At 31.5% G+C, this 24283-nt stretch overlaps 1 long non-coding RNA gene across 1 annotated transcript in view; it reads left to right on the top strand.

The window, feature by feature from the left end:
• LOC127163899 (uncharacterized) overlaps positions 1–23647 on the top strand; it is a 103856-nt gene extending 80209 nt beyond the window's left edge. The window contains exon 4 of the long non-coding RNA XR_007827552.1: positions 23286–23647. This is a non-coding gene — a long non-coding RNA (uncharacterized LOC127163899). The remainder of the gene's footprint in view (positions 1–23285) is intronic.
• Positions 23648–24283: the final 636 nt, after the last annotated feature.

Genomic DNA, 24283 nt, shown 5'->3' with positions numbered 1-24283 from the left:
TTCACTTAAAGCAGAGAGGAGAGATATGACGGCAAACTCTGAGGTGTCCTTTCCTGCGCTGTGTTTTGAAACTCATGTTTGTGACACGGCAGAAAACCTCATTGCAAAATCCTCGCTGAGTTCCTTTGTGTGTTTTTTCTTTCCGTAATGGGTTATTTTCTTTCCGAGCAGAGTGATGCCGGAGCGTGTCTCTCTGTTGTGTCAAGGCCGCCTGGACTCCGGGCCGATCAAACCTTGTTTATTCTGAAAGTCTCCTGACAGGTTGCGATTCTTTTTGTCACTTCGACAGGGTTGTGCTCCACCGGCTGTTCAGGGCGACAGGTCTTTGATTCTCAGTGCCATATGGCACTCACAATCAGATAAACTACACTACCCACAACCTCTCACTACCCACAATGTGTGCCAGCCTGACTCTCCGTTACGGCTAATTGCCTTTGAGACACAGAGGGAAATTAAAGAACAACAACAACAACAAAACCTCATAAAAGACACATACAGCACTACTTGATAGTAACAAAAAGCTTTTGTTGCTACTATAAAATACTGATTGATTTGATTGATTGATTGATTGATTGATTGATTGATTGGATTTTTTTTTTTTGCGCTATGGGCCCTTTTTGTCAACATAGAATTTCCAATGGTGGATGTACATCATCATAGGAAATTGTTTATTTATTTATTCACAAGTGAATAATGATAATAATAATTGCTATTAACAACAACAACAATGATAATAGTTAGATTTTTTTTTTTTTAAATAAAATTTTAAATAAAAATTTATTTTATTTAACAAGTGAATATCAACATTGATAATATTTAAACATTTATGTACAAGTTAATGATGATGATAATAATAATAATAATAATATTGATGATTTTTAAAATAATATTTATATAATAATAATAATAATAATTAAAAATATTTTATTGCAATTTGTTTATATTCTTATTGACATGTGAATAATAATTTTAAAGATAATATTTACATTTTATCTGTTAATTATTAACTAAAATGTGTTTATTTACAAGTGAATAGAAACAACAACAAAGATATTTAAAAAATATATTTATAAGTTAATATTTAATCTTTTTTGTAATGTATTTATTTACAAGTTAATAACAAGAATTTATGTTGTATTATATTATATTATATTATACTATATTTAAGAGAATTTAAAAATATTTATTTTTATAAGTTAATTAACTAAAATAATTTATTTACAAGTGAATAACAACAAAGTTGATGATATTTTAAAACATTTTAAGTTAATACAAGTTAATTGATGATGATTATAATAATAATGAATAATAATGATATTATTATTATTACTGTTGTTGTTGTTGTTGTTGTTGTTGTTGTTGTTGTTGTTGTTGTTGTTGTTGTTGTTAAATAAGTAGTCCAAACTGTCTTGCTATAAAAGATTTGCAAACTGTCTTAAATGTGTAATTGTGGGTTTTATGATGGATTTTTGTGGTTTAATTTTTGGACAAGGATAAAACAATAAAATCTGTAATACATATAAAGTAAGTGCCAGACAGATTTTTTTTTTCCCATTAACCAAATTTAAAATGAATGAGTAACCAACCCTTGGGGCATAAGTGAAAGAAACATTTATTATATATCAAAGCAGGGTCGATGTAGGTTCCAAGAGGCTTTTTTCCTCATCGACCTGAACATCTTAGGGAGTGTTTGCTCACCATTGCCACACAGTACCACCACAGAGCTTTTTTTTTTAGAAAGGAAGGGAGACCAATGGAGGAGGCAGGAGGAGCAGTGAGGGGAGGAATGAGGGATTAAAGAAGAAAACGGGGATATTGGATGGTGTTAAAGGGCTTACAATACAGTTCAGAGAGAATCGACTAAATCCCTGTGTGCTTGAACATGCTCATTCATGTGAGTAGCAAAGAACAAAACATTAAGTCGAAGGAAAGAGAGAGAGAGAGAGAGAGAGAGAGGAGGCGGCCAGCGACCTTGCTCCTATAACCGCAAGTAATCATTGCTCGTCTCGGCCCCATCTCACTCCTTCATCTCTCAGGCCATTAGCGGAGCTGCCATAATGAATGTGTTTTATTTATCATGGAGACAGTGCTTAACTTCGTCCCTGATGAGGACGATCCCACTCACCTTCAGACACCTCCACTCACACTGCCGCTAATTCACAGCGATGCTAAATGCCACTAGCCCATCCTCAGTGTCATTAGAGTGAGCGTCGCAGGTCTGATTGGCTCTAAAGTTTGACTGGAGTGATTCATCGCTTAGTTTCACAGAGCCAGACTTGGACTATTGGTGTAAAGTTCACTTTTCAACACATTCTGGCCAAGTAATGTCAAATTAGATGAGAAATTAAAATGAAAACAATAAGCTGGTTATATAAGGAGACCTTCAAAATCCAAAAAAACAAAAAGAGGCTGTACTATAGAACAGCAGATAGTTACCATTAGCTGTGTGCTGTGGTTTGAGTTTGCAAAAGTTTTTTTTCATGTTATGTATAAAATGTAAGTAAGTCTTTCATTCAGTTTGGTTCGTTTGATTGGTACATTAATTCCATTCGGTACATTATTTTCATTTGGTTAATTCATTCATTCATTCATTCATTCATTCAATCTGGCTCCTTTCAGTCAGTTTATTCATTCTGTACAGTAAAACATTTCTTTCTTTCTTTCTTTCTTTCTTTCTTTCTTTCTTTCTTTTCAATCATTCATTCATTCATTCATTCAATCAATCATTCATTCATTCATTCCATTTGGTTTAATTAATTAATTTATTCATTCATTCAATTTGATTCATTTATTTGTTCGTTCATTCATTCATTCATTCATTCATTCATTCATTTATTCATTCATTCAATTTGGTACATTTTATTAATTTCATTTTTTTTATTTGGTTCATTAATTCATTTCATTCAGTTAATTTAATCATTCACTTCATTCATTCATTCATTCAATTAGATTCATTCGTTCGGTTCATTCATTCATTTAATTTATTTATTCAGTTCATTTATTCATTCATTCTTTCATTCAATTTCTTTATTTAGTTCATTTAATTCAGTTCATTTCATTTGGTACAATCATTCATATAATTCGGTTCGTTCATTCATTCTGGTTTATTTCAATCAGTTCATTCATTTCATTTGGTACATTAATTTTTATTCGGTTAATTTAGTAATGTATTCATCAATTAATTCAATTTGGTTGGTTCGTTCATTCAATTAATTCATTAATTCATTAAATTTGGTACATTTTATTAATTTCATTTATTAATTTCATTCGGTGCATTAATTCATTTCATTCAGTTAATTTAATCATTCACTTAATTCATTTCATTTCATTTCATTCATTCATTCATTCATTCATTCATTCATTCAATTAGATTCATTCGTTCGATACATTTCATTAATTCATTTCTTTCATTCATTCATTCATTCATTCATTCATTTCTTTTATTTAGTTCATATAATTCTGTTCATTTCATTTGGTACAATTATTCATATCATTCGGTTCATTAATTCATTCATTCTGGTTTATTTCAGACAGTTCATTGATTCATTTCATTTGGTACATTAATTTCATTCAGTTAATTTAGTAATGCATTCATCACTTAATTCAATTTGGTTTGTTCATTCATTTAGTCATTCATGCAATTTGGTTGATTCATTAATTTTTTTTTCAATTTGGTTCATTTTATTCATTAATTTTATTCAGTGCATTGATTAATTTCATTGAGTTCATTCATTTATTCAATTTCTTTATTCAGTTCATTTTATATGGTACAATCATTCATATCACTCATATGGTTCATTTCATTTATTCTGGTTTATTTCAGTTCATTAATTTCATTGGTTAATTTAGTAATTCGTTCATTCATTCATTTACTTATTTATTCAATTTGGTTCATTTTATTCAGTTCATTTAATTTGGTTCATTTATTCATGCATTCACTTCATTCAATCATGCTTTCACTTTATTCATTCATTCGTTCAATAAGATTTCTTCATTTGGTACATCTTAATTTAGTTCATTCATTCATTCATTCATTCATTCATTCAGTCTTTCATTCATTCATTCATTCATTCATTCATTCTTTCTTTCTTTCTTTCTTTCTTTCTTTCTTTCTTTCTTTCTTTCTTTCTTTCTTTCTTTCTTTCTTTCTTTCTTTCTTTCTTTCTTTCAGATAGGTTAATTTCATTCATTCAGTTAATTTGGTTCATTCATTCAGTTCATTTTTAGTTAAGTTATTCATTTCATTCAGGGCATTAAAAAATGGAAAATGGAATGGAAAAATGAAAGCTGGTAGTTCTAAATGGCACTTTATTGGTGGCATTGTTGTCTGGGCTGTTGTCAATTCTAAAAGTACATATTTGTAATGCCAGCGTTTGTTTACAGTCTCTACTCTGAATAAATCTATACGTATCATGAGTGTTTTGACAAGGCTTCCAAATATGAGTGCTGTTGTTTCTGTTTCTGACAAGTGCATTTCTGTGAATTGTGTATACATTTGTGTGGATAGCCAATGATGTATTCCAGTCCATAGTATTACCTCAAGGGTTTATAATGCTTGCTCTTTTGTTTAGTCACACTTGGATAAGCAGCTCACACTTGATTGCCCTTATACACATACAGACTTTTTTTGTGTGTGTGACACATCTCTCTCTTTCTCTCCACGTATCGTTGTTTGCTCACTCCTCCTCAAGTCAGAAGCTTGAATTAGACACAGATGACTTTAGAGGGCTGTTCAAAGTCCACACATTAAATCAATATAATTATCTGAAGCAAGCGTGAATGTGGAGCAGCTCTTCTGTGCAGACTTCAGATCATGCACACTATATATGGAACAGCGTCAGCCGCCACTAAAGTGCTGTCTAATTCAGCCTTTTCCTCACCCAAGTTTGCAGTGCGGGACAGGAGAGGTTTGGCCACCATCTTTTACTAAAAGAGGAACGTGTCTCAAACGTGAATTGCCATTTGCAACCTAGCAATTAATTCTGTCTGTTAGGACGGAGTTAGGACTGAGGTAATTTTACAGTCATTCATTCGGTATATTAATTCTTTTCATTTGGCTCATTCATTTCATTCACTACATTCCTTTCATTACATTCGTTGATTTTATTTGCTACATTCATTAATTTTATTTGATACATTCATTCATTTTGGCTCACCAAATGATTTTAATTTCATTCATTCATTCATTCATTCATTCATTCATTCATTCATTCAGTGCTTTAATTTTGTAGATTCATTCATTATGTTTGGTTCAATTATTTATTCATTCATTCATTCATTCAAGATACAGTTCAGACAAATATGATCATTTTTAATCTTATCCTCATGTTCCGTTAGTTCACTCACTCATTCATTCATTCATTCATTTGCTTTGTTTAATTTATTTTTTGTCATTTCATTTATTTGTTCATTCATTGATTTGGTTCATTCATTCAATCATCCATTCATTCATTTATTCATTCATTCCTTGTTAATTGATTGATTTATTCATTGGGTGTATTCATTTACTAAATTAATTATTTCATTTCATTAAGTATATTCATTCATTTATTCACTCTGTTTGGTTCATTCATACATTTAATCATTCATTCTTTCAAGGAACAGTTCAGACAAATATGCTAATTTTATCGTCATCCTTATGATGTCTTGTTTGTTTATTCAATCATTGGTTCATTCATTCATTTATTCATTCATACTGTTTGGTTAATTAATTAATTAATTTGTTCAAGGAACAGTTCAGACAAAGTTTATTTTTAAATCTCATCATGTCGTTTTGTTTGTTCATTCATTAATTTGGTTTGTTTATTCATTAATTGGTTTGTTCATTCATTCATTTGTTTGGTTCATTCATTCTATTTGGTTAGTTTTTTTATTAATTTGTTCTTTTGCTCCATTCATTTATTGTTTCATTCATTCATTCATTCATTTGATTCATTCATTTATTTGGTGCATTCAGTTTAGTACATTGATTCTTTAATTTCATTCAGTAGATTCATTCATTCATTTGGTTCGTTAATTTATATTTAATCATTCATTCAAGCAACAGTTCAGAGAAATACGATCATTTTTTTTTAAATCTCATCCTCATGTCATTGTCTATTCATTCATTCATTCATTCAAGGAACAGTTCAGAGAAATACGATCATTTTTTAATCTCATTCTCATGTAGTTCTGGTCATTCATTCATTCATTCATTCATTCATTCATTTGATTTGTTCATTTATTCATTCATTCATTCATGATCCTTTCTTTTTTTAAATGTCATCCTTATGTAGTTCTGTTCATTCATTCATTTGGTGCACTCATTTAGAACATTGGTTCTTTAATTTCATTCAGTAGATTCACTCATTCATTTGGTTCATTAATTAATGGATTCAGTCATTTGAGGAACAGTTCAGACAAATATGTTCCTCTATTTAATGTCATCCTCATGTCGTTCTGTTCATTCATTCATTCATTCATTCATTCATTCGGTTTGTTCAAATGTTTATTCAAGGAACATTTCAGAGAAATACAATCATTTTTTTAATCTCACCCTCATGTAGTTCTGTTCGTTCATTTATTCATTTTAGTTTGTTCATTCATTCATTAGTTAGTTCATTCATTCATTTATTAGTTAGTTTGTTCATTCATTCATTCATTCATTCATTGTTTGGTTTATTCTTCTTCATATTTTCATTTGTTTCATATTAAAAAAAAAAACAGTTCACACAAATATGATCTCACTTTGTTTCAGATCCCATATTTTCTTTTGCACAAAATCAGATATTTAGCAGAGTGTCCATTGTTAACTGAGTGGAAATGTATACATCCAAATTTCAAAAAGCGCAAAGAAAAATATGCATATAGGTGGTCCATATGACTTGTTAGCTGTATTTCAAGTCTTCTAAAGTCAAGTGAAAGCTTGTGTGAAGAAAAGACACCACTAATAATGCCTCCAAATCTCATTCACACTGTTTTTGTTTCAAAAATTGTTTTTTAGATGTGTCTCTCCAGGTTTATAGTCACTAACATAAAATAAAATCCATTCATAAGATTTTCATGGTGGTCTTTTGAAAGACGGGGTGAGAATGGAAATTTTCCATTTGTTTAGGTCTAATTCAGAAATGAAAGGTGGGTAGAGAGGAATAGAAACCCAAATAATAGATTGAGGGAATTGGAAAAGAAATGAGTGAGAGGGGGTTTCAAACGGTCATGGATAAATGGAGCAGGTGGAAAGAAGGAAAGAACAGTCAACTTGGGAGAAAGCAGACGGATGGGGGAGAGAAATAGAGACGTAATTAGAAAAGCCACCTGTAGTTTGGATTGAATCAGTCACCTGGAGAGCGCGCTGCAGGTAGTGGGTGCTGGTCTACAAATGAAGGGAAAGAAGAACATCATTAGAGAAGATGAATCACTTGTGTGTTTATGACACTCTTCATACTAAACATAGATGACTTGCATTTTCCTGTCTGGGCTACACCTGTGCTCTAAATTAGCACCGAGTTAAAGATCAGACAAACTGATAATCCCTTCAGCGTCATGACCCATTACTGCGGCGAACACCATCCATCATACACCACCTGCGCCACCTTCTCAAGTTTGGGAGGTGGGGGAAAGGGCTCATCCGCTTAGACCACAGCTTGTTACGGAGAGTCGGCACATGTGAGGGCCGTTTGTTAGGGCCACGGGTCTTGAGAGCACACTGACAGGCCAATTACTCCAATTCCTGGAGTCGAGAGCCACCGTTTACTAAACCTCAGTCAGATTTCACTCCAGCTAATTGCAAACACTCTTGTACTCTAGTGCATGAAGAGACTTTATTATTAGCTTTCCTTTTAAGCAGACCATTTTAACCCTGAAGTCAGTTGTAAATGTTAGCCTACTCGAGATTTGTTCCACAAAAACATTGTTTAATGATTTAGTTTTATGCAATAATTTTCTCTTATTTAACAATGTATGTGTATATTATCATACATATATAATCTTTTTCATTATTATTTTCCAGATAAAATCACCAGTTAAAACTTAATATGATCATCTGTGATGGCATGGCACTGTAATCAGGGTTGCCAGGTCACAATAAAATCCAACTGCTGCTTCAAACTAGCCTAAAACCAACCCAATCTGATCCAGGGGGGTAAAATACATGTTTTTGGTGGGGTTCCCCTGGTAAAATTAGCATTTTAGAGTGTAAATATCATATTATTGGGGTCGCTTCAACCCGTGAACATGGAAAAACATGCCACAGCAACAGTGTTAACGTAGCCCAGTTTTGCAGAAAAAATGCGGATTTGGCAACCCTGACTGTAATGTGTATGGAACTTGTATATACATTCCTTTTTTTACATTTTATTTGCATTTTATCATTTTTACATTTTTTGTATTTTATTTTATTGCATTTTTAATTTAATTTAAAGCATTTTTGTATTTTATTATTACTGTATTTGTGTATATTATTTATTTTTTATTGTATTTAATTTTATTTTGAGTTTTTTTTCCCCATTTTTTTTAAATTTTATTTTCCATTTTTATTTTCCATATTCCCATTTTATTTTATTTTATTTTATTTTATTTTATTACAGTAGTCAACATTTGAGGTGTATCAAAAAAGACAAGACTTTAGGAGTCATAAGACAAAGTTTTAGGACAACTTTGAAAGGTTTTGATCCCCTTCAAATGTTGACTATTTTATTTTATTAATTTAATTTCATTGTGTTTTTGTATTTTATTTTTTATTTTGTTGTATTTTATTTTGAGTTTTTTCCATTTTATGTAATTATATATTTTTGTGTATATCTCTATATCTATATTTGTGTGTGTGTATATGTGTGTGTGTATATGTGTGTGTGCGTGTGTATATATATATATTTGTATTTTAATTTATTAATTTTTTGTATTTTATTTTATCTTATCAATGTAATTTTACTGTATTTTTGTATATTATTTATTTTTTATTGTATTTAATTTTATTTTGAGTTTTTTCCCCATTTTTTTATTTTATTTTCCATTTTTATTTTCCATATTCCCATTTTATTTTATTTTATTTTATTTTATTTTATTTTATTTTATTTTATTTTATTTTATTTTATTTTATTTCAGTAGTCAACATTTGAAGTGTATCAAAACAATTTATCAAAGTTGTCTTAAGACAAGACTTTAGGAGTCATAAGACAAAGTTTTAGGACAACTTTGAAAGGTTTTGATCCACTGCAAATGTTGAATATTTTATTTTATTAATTTAATTTCATTGTATTTTTGTATTTTATTTTTTATTTTGTTGTATTTTATTTTTAGTTTTTTCCATTTTATTTAATTTTATAAAATTTTCTTTAGATTTTATTTTGTTTATTTTTTTTGGTATTTTAATTTATTTTATTGCATTGTTTTGTATTTTATTTTATTTATTTTATTTGATCAATTTAATTTTACTGTAGTTTTTATTATTATTTATTTTTTATTGTATTTAATTTTATTTAGAGTTTTTTCCATTTTGTTTTATTTTATTTTTTTATTTTACAGTAGTCAACATTTGAAGTGCATCAAAGAAGTTAATCAAAGTTGTCCTAAGACAAGATTTCAGAAGTCCGAAGACAAAGTTTTAGGACAACTTTGAAAGGCTTTGATCCACTTCAAAAGTTTATTTTATTTTATTTTATTTTTTTTCCTAAAACAGAACACCCTTGAAACTTGAGGGCATTTGCATTTACCTGTCTATGTATGTTAGACTTTCTCTAGCACTATTGTGTATGTAATAGAATTCATAATACTATAATATTAGATGTTTTATGTCCTTTCCACTTAGCTTGAAAATATTATAACGGTTCTCACCTCACACGCAGCATGAATGACTGGCTGTGGAGAGCCATCTCTCATTACATTGTAGGCTCATTCGCCTCACACAGCTTTTTCTTGCTCAGATTTAAACCCCCTCATGGTGTGAACCTGTATAAATTACACCTTGCCTGAGCTCAACAACTTTGATGAATTTTCCAATAGTGCGGAGTAAAAAAATAAGAAAAACAAATCGTTAAAATGATGGCTCCCGCCCATGAAGGGGTGGGTCTGCGTGTTGGCTAGAGGTATGACATTTGAAATAATGATATTTCAGCATCTCACTCATAACTTGGGCTGGCCGTGGGCCACAGAGGCCCTGCCGCTGGATAGAGCAGAAGACTATTGATCCATCGGCTGCCTGTTTTTCATCGGCTGTAATGAAGCTTGGTCACCTTGCAGCATACTAATGCTTCTTCCTGTTTTCATGAGACAAACATCTTATTTTTTTTCTCCACCTTAATGCAAAAGCAATTTTGCACACAATTTTTCCTGTTTGATTGCATTTCGATTTTAATAATGTATTTTTTTTGTTGAATATGTCCCATCACAGTTAATGTGCAGTCGGTGAGTCAGCACCAACACTTTCATTATAAGTTATAGGATGATAATGATTAAAAAATTAAGTGGTAAAAAATTGTGGCCTCTATAGAACATTTTATTTATTTATTTATTTATTTATGCAGTTCATGCAATTGATGAAATTTATTTTTGATTCATGCTATTTATTTATTCATTTATGCATTTATGCTATTTATACTCTAATGCAATTTATTCATGCTTTTTATTATTTATTAATTTATTTGTTAAGCCAATTTATGCATTTATGCTATTTTTTTATCCATTAGTGCAATTTATTCATGCTTTTTATTATTAATTAATTAATTAATTAATTAATTAATTTAAACCAATGTATGCATTTGTTTATGCATTTATGCTATTTATTTATATTTATTAATGGAATTTATGAATTTATGCTGTTTGTTAAAGCAATTTATGCATTTAAGCATTTATGCTATGTATTATGTTTATTAATGCGGTTTATTTATGCATTTATTCATGCATTTATTCATTTATTTATGCATTTATTATTTATTAATGCAATTTATGTATTTTTTATACATACAACAGAGCCAACACTTTCATTACATCAGTTTTGATGACAATGATTTAAAAAAAAAATGAGGTGGTAAAAAAACATGTCCTCTATAGAACATTTATTTATTCATGCATTTATGTTATTTATTTATTAATGCAATTTGTTTATAAATCTATTTATGCATTCAGTTGTTTTTTATGATTTTTTTTATGCTCTTTATTTAATGCAGTTTATTTTATTTATTTATTTATTTATTTGTTAATGCAATTTATGCTATTTATGCATTTATGCAATTTGTTTATTTATGCAATTTTATTATTCTGTTTATACTGTTTATTAATGCAGTTTATTTGTTTATTTATTTATTCATTTATGCATTTATGCAACCACATTCTAAAATGACAACACCATAGCTATAGCATAGCAACACCCTAGCAACTACCCTCAAAATTACCTATTGCTGTTTATATACTATTAATGATATACTCTATAATAGAGGCCACAAATCAGTGTGCTTTGAGAATGTTAAACTTTTATTTTAATTGCTTACGCTACATTGACTTCGTTTCATTGGTTTCATATTATACAGTTGATTCTTATTCAGTTATATCAGTATTTCATAAGGAGTTGTTTCTCATATTGAGGTTAAATACACAGTCTTTTCCCCCTCATTGCTGAATACTTTTTTGCATTGAATCAAGTGTTGTGGTCCATGTCAGAGCTGTCTGGTTTTGTTCAAGGCTTAGAGCTCTTCATTGAAGTTTTTGAAATCCCTTAGAAAATGAATTTGAAAATACTTTTGAAATCAAGGCCGCTATAAAAGGCGGTCAGCTTGTTGTGCTCTGTTGAGTTGGGAAATGGCCGCCGCTCTGCATCATTTACACAAAATCTCCATGTTGTTCTCATTCATGTCTGCAGTGTTTATAATATCAGATAGTGTCAACAGTATCGTTCTGCATGGTTATCTCTGACTTAGAGAACACACATACACACTCTACAGAATGGCTCATATCGTTTCTCACATACATGCGGCCCATTTGTGCTGACATTTCATTATCTGATACAGTGCGTCCTGCCTGTCAATGAGCCTGGGGGAAATTACATCTCTTTCTTTTCAGAAGAGCCGTTTGAAACTAATCTCCCAGTATTAAGATGTTCAGCAATGCAGCAACAGAGAACCTGACACGTAGCTAATGACAGATCTTCTGATATGTGTTTTGGAGTATTGCAGACATCGTGGTGGTGGAGTGGTCAAGTGCCACTTGAGCTGCATTCATTGTCATCTTTAAAAAGAAAAAAAAAAGTTACAGTTTGTTGTCAGAGAAGTACACACAGTTTACCAGAATGCATTTATTCGAAAAATGTATGACACAGACCTTGAGATGAATGCAGGGCAATTTGGCTTCTAGTACTTGGTAGTTTATTACGGTGTATCTGAGAGATGCAGAATGCAAATGGAATATTATTTGTAGGATATACATTTCGATTTTGTTACATTTCATCATGGTGTTTGTTGAATTTAAATGTTCAGTACTGAAATGTATCGGCGGCAAGCCTGAAAATAGGACTGTTTTTCACATGCTGTGTATAATATATGGTGCGTCTTTCTGATTTACAAGCTCACGATTTGATTCCAGATTCAATCCAGATTCATTTTGTGTATTTCAGTTAAAACGCCAATTGCATGCATATGAAAACATATTTCTACAGCCAATGCTGTAAATGATGCAGGGAACCTTCTAACTAGTACACTGCGAAAATATTAATTAAAAAAATTAATAGTGATGGGAAGTGCTGTACAAATGGGATTGTAAGAATCAGGATCATTGAAACGAATATTGTGGTTTATTTGCAAGTTCATAATTTTTACCTATAAAAATAGGTTATTTATATACTGTAATTATTCTAATATTATTTTTCGAATATTGAAGTTTTAAACTGTTTAAAGGCTTTCTTGTCTTTTTTTATTTTTTAGTTTTTTTTTTTAGTTTTTTTTGTTTTATTCGTTTAAGTTTAACTTTTGCTTTCAGTTTTAATTCAACTACTAAAACTATTTTTAGTAGATTGCTACTTTTATTTAACAAAAACACCATTATAACCAAGCTGTAATGTTAGCAGTTTACAGCATTCATACTGTGCACATGAGTAATGTGGCGTTGCATCCTAAAAGCAGCACCGAAATGTGGAGTTGTTTTGTTACAGGATGCATGCAGCAGACATTTTTTTTTTATATTTTATTTTATTTTTTTTTGCATTGCATTGCATTGCATTGCATTGCAATATAGGCTTTTGTAAAGCAACAATAACTTTGAAAAATCATGCACAAGCACACAAGCCATTTCTATTCAGTAAATCTGCCATAATCCAGATTTAAGCAGTTCATGGCTACAGTTTGCAGCAGAAAACTTGTTAGAAACCTATTTATTTTATTTTATTTTATTTTATTTTATTGCAATATAGGCTTTTATAAAGCAATATTATTTTTTTTTAAATCATGCACAAGCACTTACCATTTCTATTCAGTAAATCTGCCAGAATCCAGATGTTTTAAGCAGTTCATAGCTACAGTTTGCAGCAGAAAATGTGTTGGAAACCTACTTATTTCATTCTTTTGCAATATAGGCTTTTATGAAGCAACATCACGTTTCGAAAAGCATGCGCAATTGCACAAACTACTGTTTTATTTAACAAAAACACCATTATAACCAAGCTGTAATGTTAGCAAGTCTTGTTCTTGAAGGAGTCTTGTTTTGTTACAGGATGCATGCAGCAGAAAACTTGTTTAAAAACCTGATTATTTCAATCTTTTGCAATATTGGTTTTTATAAAGCGACATCAAATTTGGAAAAGCATACACAAGCAGACAAACAGACATTTCTATTGAGTAAATCTGCCAGAATCCAGATGATTTAAGCAGATCATAGCTACAGTTTACAGCAGAAAACGTATTAGAAGCCTGTTTATTATTTTGTGACCACACAAACAGCTGCTTTAATTCAGTAAATCTGCCAGAATCCAAGATATAAGCTGTTTATAGCAACAGTTTGGGGTTTGTCTTCCAATCTTTGTAAATTAATTGCCATATGGGTGTAAATTTAACACATTGCCTCATACAAATTAAAATTTCCTGATGATCAAGTTTGTCTCATTTCTCAGTTTTTCTTATTTTCCAATTTAAACTAAATTCTAAGTACAGTCACCCACAGCGCTTCCTCTCTCCCCTGTTATGCAGCAGAGCTGATGTCTGTGAGAGCACTAAATACATATTTTATACAACACTGAATGTAATACAATGAAATTATATTGAATATAACAGTTTATTAGAGGAGAATTTTGCCCTTAGAAGTTTCTGGAGCACTTTTGTTACTTTTGTTGGCATTTTTGCCTCAAACCCTCATTTATTTCTGCACCGGCCTACTAAAATTTCCATCACGACTACTAAAATTTATTGTAGCGGCTATAAAAATGAAATGAACACTGCGTAGGTGAGTAATGGTGAGAGTATTTATTGTGTGTGTGATATGGCTTCTATGTTGTCAGGCTGTCTCCTGTGTGTGTGTTGCTGGCGTGGAGCAGGGCAGCAGCTGGCAGTTCATGCGTGGTTTAGTCAGTCACTTTAGAGAGATGATGGTTTGGTGGATTGGTCAGAGGGCTTGTGCTCTGAGCCTCTGTGTGAGTGTGTGTGTGTGTGTGTGTGTGTGTCTGGTAAACACTAGGATGTGTACAGAGTAAGAATGGAGAGATTTGCGTGGTGTGTGTGTCCTGTAGTAAGTGCTAAGTGCAGAGTGTGTGTGTGTGTGTGGTGTGCATGTTTAAGTGAGTCAGACAGTCTGACAGCAAACAGACTCTGAATGCTAATTACACCTTCAAACCCTCCCCAGCGCCCTGCCCGGTTCACCGCTGGGATTTCTGACAGAGTCTTGCCAGGCGCGCGTGTGTGACAGAGAGAAGCACTTTGACTGTCTACAGAGAGGGAATTGAGGAAGAAAAGAGAGAAAAAAGTCAAAGTATTGCACCCACTGTCCTTTTCAGCTACTTCTAAAGATTTGTGCTCTTCAGTCATTCTATACATGTGCACACATATATACACCTGAATATATATTCTCATGTCTCTCACATTCAAGGACTGAAAGTTGCTGTTGGAAAATATTTGTGTAAAATCTGAATTAATAAACGTAAATGTGATTTATATTGTTGTAAAAGTAATGAATTATGCATTAAGGCACAAAGTTGACATGACCTACAGTAATGAAGGAACTTAATGATTTTAAACTATTTCTAATATTAATATTTTTCACTGTTTCTAGTTTTAATATTAAAATATTTTAGTAAATGTTTTACTAAACATCTATCTGTCCGTCTGTTTGTTCGTATCGTTAGATAGATAGATGATAGGTAGATATAATGATAGAACAATGGATAGAATGATAGTTGAAAGAGTGATAGAACGATAAATAGAACGATAGAACAATAGATTTTTTTATATCAATGTCACATTATAGATGGATGGATGGATGAAAGAATGACAGAACGATAGATAGAATGCTAAAAACGATAGAAAGAATGATAGATAGTTGAAAGAATGACAAAGAATGACAGAATGAACGAAGAATGATGGTTGGATGGTGGAAAGAATGACAAAACGATAGATAGATAGACAGATAGATAGATAGATAGATGGATGAATGAAAGAATGACAGAACGATGGATGGATGGATAAAAGAATGACAGACTGATAGATGGATGGATGGATGGATAGATGGATGGATGGATAAAAGAATGACAGAACGATAGATAGATAGATAGATAGATAAAGTGACAAAAAAGACAGAAAGAATGATAGATAGTTGAAAGAATGACAAAGGAATGAATGATGGATGATGGATGGATGGATAGTGAAAAGAATGACAAAAAGAGATAGATATAATGATAGAACAATGGATAGAATGATAGTTGAAAGAGTGATAGAACGATAAATAGAACGATAGAACAATAGATTTTTTTTATATCAGTGTCACATTATAGATGGATGGATGGATGAAAGAATGACAGAACGATAGATAGAATGCTAAAAACGATAGAAAGAATGATAGATAGTTGAAAGAATGACAAAAATAACAGAATGAACGAAGAATGATGGATGGATGGTGGAAAGAATGACAAAACGATAGATAGATAGACAGACAGATAGATAGATAGATAGATGGATGAATGAAAGAATGACAGAACAATAGATGGATGGATGGATGGATAAAAGAATAACAGACTGATGGATGGATGGATGGATAGATGGATGGATGGATAAAAGAATGACAGAACGATAGATAGATAGATAGATAAAGTGACAAAAAGATAGAAAGAATGATAGATAGTTGAAAGAATGACAAAAAAGAATGAATGATGGATGATGGATGGATAGTGAAAAGAATGACAAAAAGAGATAGATAGATATAATGATAGAACAATGGATAGAATGATAGACAGTTGAAAGAGTGATAGAACGATAAATAGAACGATAGAACAATAGATTTTTTTATATCAGTGTCACATTATAGATGGATGGATGGATGAATGACAGAACGATAGATAGAATGCTAAAAACAATAGAAAGAATGATAGATAGTTGAAAGAATGACAAAACGATAGATTGATAGATTGATCGATGGATGAATGAAAGAATGACAGAACGATGGATAGATAGATCGATTGACAGATAGATAGATAGATTGATAGATGGATGAATGACAGAATGAACGAAGAATGATGGATGGATGGTGGAAAGAATGACAAAACGATAGATCGATAGATAGATTGATAGATGGATGAATGAAAGAATGACAGAACGATGGATGGATAAAAGAATGATAGATAGATGGATAGATAGATGGAGTGACAAAAAAGATAGAAAGAGTGATAGTTGAATGACAGAATGAATGAATGAAGAATGATGGATGGATGTATGTATAGTGGAAAGAATGACAAAATGATAGATAGTTGAATAACAAAGAATGAAAGAACAAACGAATGAACAAAGAATGATGGATGGATAGTGAAAAGAATGACAAAAAGAGATAGATAGAAGAATGACAGAACGATAGAACAATCCTAAAAACAGTGATCACAACAATAAAACAAAAAATGTAAAAACTGATTGATATAATGATTTAAAAATGATTTAAAAATTGATTTAAAATAAGTTTAAGACAGTTAAAAACAGAAAATGATTATACATAATGCAATCAGTTCGGACGAAGCACAGTGCTCGTTCAGTAAATGCACAGCTAAACAGATGAGTTGTGAGTCTAGATTTAAATGTAGCCAATGTTTTAGCACATTTGATCTCTTCTGGAAGCTGGTTCCAACTGCGGGCAGCATAATAGCTAAAAGCAGATTCCCCTTGTTTTGTGTGAACCCTTGGTATTTCTAACTGACTCGATCTTAATGATCTGAGTGGTCTGTTAGGTTTATATTCAGTGAGCATATCTGCAATGTATTTAGGTCCTAGGCCATTGAGTGATTTATAAATGAGTAAAAGTACTTTAAAATCAATTCTAAATATAACTGGAAGCCAGTGTAGGGACCTGAGGACTGGTGTGATATGCTCAGATTTTCTGGTTCTAGTCAGAATCCTGGCAGCAGTGTTCTGGACGAGCTGCAGCTGTCTAATGGTCTTCTTGGGAAGGCCAGTGAGGAGACCATTACAATAATCCACCCTGCTTGTGATAAAGGCATGAACAAGTTTCTCCAAGTCTTGACTGGAAACAAAACATCTAATTCTTGCAATGTTTTTGAGATGACAGTATGCTGATTTAGTTACTGCTTTGACATGACTACTGAAACTAAGATAGAAAGAACGATAGATAGTTGAATGACTAGGAATGAAAGAACAAACGAATAAACGAAGAATGATGGATGGATAGTGGAAAGAATGACAAAAAAGATAGGTAGGTAGATAGATAGATCTTTCATTCTTTCATCTATCTGTCTATCTAATCTGTCGGTCGTTCTATCTGTCGTTCAATGTATTGTTCTGTCTGTCTATATCATTGTCATTTGTTTTATCGTTCTGTTGTTATATCTATTGCTCTATCTATCATTCTATATAGATATGTGGATGGATAGAGAGATTCCTTTCAAAAGAGTATTTGCTACATGCAAGTAATTAGCTAAACACTGTTTAAAATGACTTTAGATGACGGAGCATGTCATCTTCCTCCAAATATGTCATTTTATATCAGTGTCGCATATTTTTGAAATGATTTTTTTTTCTGTAGTCTGAGGTCGTGATTTCTCCCTGCGTTCACTCCTACACTTTTAATGAGACATTTCTTCTCCCGCTGACATCACAGAACTGCAATCAATCAGCGATCATTATTTTCGATCTGCCTTCTTATCATAAACATGAAAGTTATCTCTCTCTTTCCCCACTCGTTTCAGTCGGGGAGGAGAGTGAGATGGAGGAACCGATTAAGCAGCTCTTGATGTGGGTTTGTTCTTGTGTGATTTAACGTGCGATGGGATATCTGGACGTGCGAGATCACAGTGGTTACATTATGTGTGTTTTTCAGAGCCGGGTTGTAATTGGGGACGTGCACGTGGCCCCTGATTGATGCGCAGGGTGAGCCGTAAAACAAATTAACCTCTGCAAGGTTATGCCACTCTGACAGCGACAAGAGACAGAGATAATGGGAAAGGGAAAAGAAACTGATTTGGCTGGAGCCTTTCAATTAAGTTAACACACCCTTGATGTATTATTGTTTTAAAAATTTACACATTTGGCAGATGCTTGTATCCAAAGTGATTATAAGAGCATGCATATTCTCAAACCTGAGACTTCTGTTGCTAGTGCTGAACCATACTTTCAGCGTTGTTTCTTCATAGAAGTTGTTCATCAGAAATGAAATTTACATAATCATGTAATCAACCTCACATCATTTTATTCAATCCATCTCAAGTCGTCCATACTTTGACGTCAGTGTCCACAAATGCCATTAGTAGCCTACCAACTTTCTGATGAGGCAAAATAAATGTGCACTCTACAAGATTTTAAGAAACGTTTGATGTCTTATAAAATTATAGCAATGCAATAAAGTTGCATCCATTAAGATATTGTTAAATAAAATCATTTAATTTAATATAAATCTTTTTTTTTTTTTTTTTACCTGATGCATTGTCAGTGTATTAATTGTAATATTAATATATCAACTTTAAGTGGTACATGTTAAATAAATGTATAGATGTGAATTTTTATATATGTAATATTTTAATGTTTTACACTATAAAATTGTCTTAAAATAAAATATGCGTAAATACAATAATTGTGCTATATATTTGCGAAACCTTTTGAATTTTAATTATGCTATAAATATTTTTTAATGCACCCAATTATATACACACATCTTTTATTTTAATACTTTTTACACTAAAAATTGTAAAAATTGTCTTAAACACATTTAATATTTATATATATCAAATTAAAGTATGTATAAAATTTTTTTTAGTTATTTATTTGAATTTTTTTGTAATTTTATGTAATTGTGAGATATATATATATATATATATATATATATATATATATATATATAATTCTATTTAATCTTTTACATTATATAAAATGCTCTTAAATACGTTTAATATATTGTATTTTTTATGTAATAAAATACATATAAATAATTTTATTATATATTTGTGAAAACACGTGTATGTATGTATGTGTATGTATGTATATATATATATATATATATATATATATATATATATATGCTCACTTTAATATTTTATTTAATAATTTTTACACTATAAAATAGTCTTAAAACATTTTAAATATTTGAATACATTAATGTAAGTATTAATAAAACACATTTTTAGTGTTAATACATTATTTTAATATAATTTTTTTCCATGCTTTGTTAGTGTATTAATTGTAATAATTATGTATTAATACATGTTAAATATATGTATATTTTATTTTGTAGTGTTTCCGTGATCTAAGCATTTTTTTTATTTCTATGTCTTTTAAGTATTTTTTTAAGCTGTAACAATAAAGCATTAAATACATTTGATAATAAAATAAAGTATGTATGACTTCAAAAGCTTTGGAGCACAGCATGCAAGTACTTTTTTTGGACCTTTTTTTGTAGTATTTTTTCTTCTTTTTGCAGATCATTGTATGTCTGAATATTCGGCTTTAAATTTCCATTTCCATTCCACTGACATGACTGAGTAAATGACTGTTCCTTCAACATTTTTTTTCTCTTCACATCTCTGACCATTTTCCCCACCATTAATCAGGTGCTTTAACACAAACTATTGGCATTTAGTGTAGCCGTGAGAAATCCACATCGACTAAACGGCAGAGATGTACGACACTCCTGGGAGGACCCACAATGCAACAGGGGTCAGCGCGCGAGACTGGCACAGCGTTCGTAATTGGCCGCCGTTAGACCACCGTGGCGACCGCGAAAGTGTTCTCTAATAACCGGTGAATATACATAGAACGGCCCCGCCGCTGGAGACGAATAGACCTAATGAAACGTGGATAAAGATAGAAACGCAATCTCACAGGAGTCGAGAGGACAGAGGACAGTGTCTCGTACTAAGAGAGAAGGTGAACCTTCCTGTTAAAAGAGCGAGAGAGAAAATCACGATCTCTGTCTGAGGGAGAATTGTACATCCCCAGGGGTCTCTAGTATTGGTCAGGCAGTAAGAGGGTGAAATATGGGCCGTTTTGGGTGTTAAATTCAAGCTCAGCAAGGGGAGTGCGTTTCATTTCGGTTTTCTTTAGCTCATCCTAGCCTGGGGATGAAGGACACCTCGTGAGGGGTCTTAGTTAATTAGCCAAGTGAGTGGATGTGTGTTAGAGCTTCAATTAGACACTATCACTAGAAGCACTGATGTGTGAGATTAGAGGAGAGAGAGACGCGACTAGTATCGCAGGCTCTTCAAAAGCTGTAATCTCACTTGTTACTACTGATTATTAAATTCCTGCTGAGGTGTTTGGAATTGATGCAATTTCATTAACATAAAATTAGATCATGGATGATGGTCTTCATCAGAACGTTTTAGAAAATGCACGCTACGAAAACCTGCTTCAGGGGTCGTGGATCGTTCACCCAGAGAGAGAAGACAGTAAATGAGAATCAAGACTCAATTCGAAGCTGATAGCTTATTTGGGATGGCTTGCAATGTAACCAGTTCTTTATAATCATAGTCCTGAACAGTATCTAAATGATGGGTTTGTGTATTAGTTTTATTAATAATAATATGGGTGTCACTTTGATTACATAACTGCATACTGTATGCAGTACGTAACTGTGACCACAAAACCAGTCATAAGGGTGAGGGATGTATACATCATCTGAAGATGAATAAATAAGCTTTCCATTAATGTATGATTTGTTAGGATGTGACAATATTTGGCCGAGATACAACTATTTGAAAATCTAGAATCTGAGGGTGCAAAAAAAATCTAAATATTGAGAAAATCGCCTTTGTTGTCCAAAAGAAGTTCTTAGCAATGCATATTACCAATCAGAAATTAAGTTTTGATATATTTATGGTTGGAAATTTACAAAATATATTCATGGATTATGATCTTTACTTAAGATCAGAAAAATCTATAATTTTTACAAAAACAACATATTTTTGGCTATTGCTACAAATATACTTGTGCTACTTAAGACTGGTTTTGTGGTCCAGGGTCACAAATTAAAGGGATATTTCATGCAAAAATAGCTATCTATCTACACTGGCATTCAAAAGTTTGGGATCAGTAACATTTTAGTTTTTTTAAGAATTATTTTCTGTTCGTCAAGGTTGCTTTTATTTGATTAAAAAAAAAACACAGTAATATTATGAAATATTAATGCAATTTAAAATTGTCATTTTCTGTTATAATATACTTTAAAATAGACTTTATTACTGTGATGCAAATCTGAATTTTCAGCATCATTACTCCAGTATTCAGTCAGAAATCATTCTAATATGCTGATTTATTATCAATGCTGGAAATACTTATAATTAATATTTTTTTTATTTTTTATTTTTTTAGGGGTGGAGAATGTACCCTAATTAATCAGTATCAGTTCAGACTTCAGTTGAATCAAGAGCTGGAGAATCAAAATGCACGTTTATTGAGGAATACCAAATAGATTAAAAGAAAAAACAAAATCTAATCAACAGCTTGCAACTTTGATGTCTTTGATGAATAAAATGTTAAAAAGAACAGCATTTAAAATTTGTAAAAATATACGCTGCCGTTCAAAGTTTGGGGTCAGTAAATTTACCCAATGAATCAGAATTGAATCAGAACTTAAGAGTCAAGAACTTGTGAATCAAAACAAATATTATAATATATACTGATAAAAATTAAATCAATTAATGTGAATCAAGACCTCATGAGTCAATGAGAATTATAACTAAAATATACCCAAATGAATCAATCAATTTCAAATTCAATTGAATCAAAACCTAGAGAATCAAAACGCATATTTTATTGAAGTGTGTGTGTGTGTGTGTATATATGTATGTGTATATATATGTATATATATATATATATATATATATATATATATATAATTGTATAATATATATAATTTGTTTTATATAATTATAAAATTTAAATAAAAAAGAATTTATAAAAAAATACAGTATTTATAAAGAATTTATAAATATTACATATTACATTATACATTAAATTCCATTCTTCTACATAATATAAAATTATATATTAAAGTTTTATGCAGATGTTAAATGTTGAATGGTTATTTGATTTGTTTCCCATAATAAAAGATCTCTGTGTAGCAAGTCTACAGCAGAGGCGGAATGAATTAAATTTAATATTATTGCATTACAGTTCAATTTAATAAACATCTGCAAAGATCATCAGAATTAACACTGGTGCAGTCAGTATTTCCACAATGTTTAAGTTGTGTATGAATACACAAATATGTTCATGTTTGGCAGTGAAGAATATTTACACTGCAGTGAAAATGTGGAAAATGTCCTGTCCAAAACTGAAATTAAACCTGTGATTGGTTGGGAAATATCCCACTCCAGCTGTCGTACATCTGAAGAAATGACAGTTAATATGCTTTCCTTTTTCTGTTTCAGGTACATGTTTGATTGAATTTTACTAGCAGTTCTACCGCTAGTGAAAAGGTAGATAGAGTGGATGCAGTGGATATGCCACTGTCATTTTTTGTGTGTTTCTTTATGTGTGTGGTGAGGAGACCCCCATCGATTTTCATCAGTAATGATTATTAGTTAATTGCATCAGTAATATATAGCGTGTCTGAATATTAAACTGCTTTATAGCAAGTACTTTAATGTGAAAAATGATGCACTTACACAGCTGTTCTTATATCTGCTTTAGGTAATAAATTCTCTCGCATCTGGTCGTACGCTGTTGGATCACGTCAAACTTATTTGTCTTTAATGAAGGAAACAGCATGTGCGCACACACGGGAGCGAGTGCTGGTAGATGCGGATGTGGATGTTGGAGTGGAAGACGCCTGCTGTTCTGATGGGAGAGTCTGTTTCAAACAAACAGCTTTTCCATCTGAATACTGATGTACAGAACTTGCTCAAAGGTGCTCGCTACTTTCTTCGAAGGAAAAGGAAGATATTTTTGAAATATTTCCATCTGTAATATCATTGACAAGACGTTTTGGAGACAGGCAGACTCATCTTTAGCCTGTTACATATTTCAATTGTTTTATCACGTGACCTGCACTGGTAGAGGAGTTGGAGTACTGTATGTGACCTGAACGGAAAGTCAGCAATAAATTGTGGAACTGGTCTGACAGATGATAACTTTCTTGTGGGGTGTTTGTGTCCGTGATATTTCAGCAAGGTTACATGATCTTTGCAGACCAATAAGAATAGTTGAGTCAGCACTCCGATACAGTTTCAGAGCTAAAAATGACGCAATTGTCAGAAAGTGCTGTTCGACTGCCGAGATCTGCCTTCTCCACAAACTCATACTGATGTTATTGGTATCATACAACAGTGAAATTGATCGGCTTGCTTTGTTCACTGTATTATAGTCTCAGGCTTTAAGACTATAACAGTAATGATTGTTATTGTTTATTTATTTATTTTTAAAATGAATATTTTCATACTGTTCCTCTTAGATGGTTCAGTTTAACTAAATATCCTAAATGGATAAATAATAAATAATAGTTCCCAAAGACAAGTTACCATTCTGATACATTAATTTACAAATTTAGAGAGAGAGAGTTGCTTTCATAAGTAAGCAAAAAGGGAATTATAACTGAAATATACCCAAATGAATCAGAATTGAATCAAGAACTTGCGAATCAAATAAAATGTTACATCTGAAATATACGCAAATGCATCACAATTGAAACA

The sequence above is a fragment of the Labeo rohita genome, chromosome 4 (genome assembly GCF_022985175.1).
Source record: "Labeo rohita strain BAU-BD-2019 chromosome 4, IGBB_LRoh.1.0, whole genome shotgun sequence".
Taxonomy (NCBI): domain Eukaryota; kingdom Metazoa; phylum Chordata; class Actinopteri; order Cypriniformes; family Cyprinidae; genus Labeo; species Labeo rohita.
This window is presented reverse-complemented; position numbering and strand designations above follow the sequence as displayed.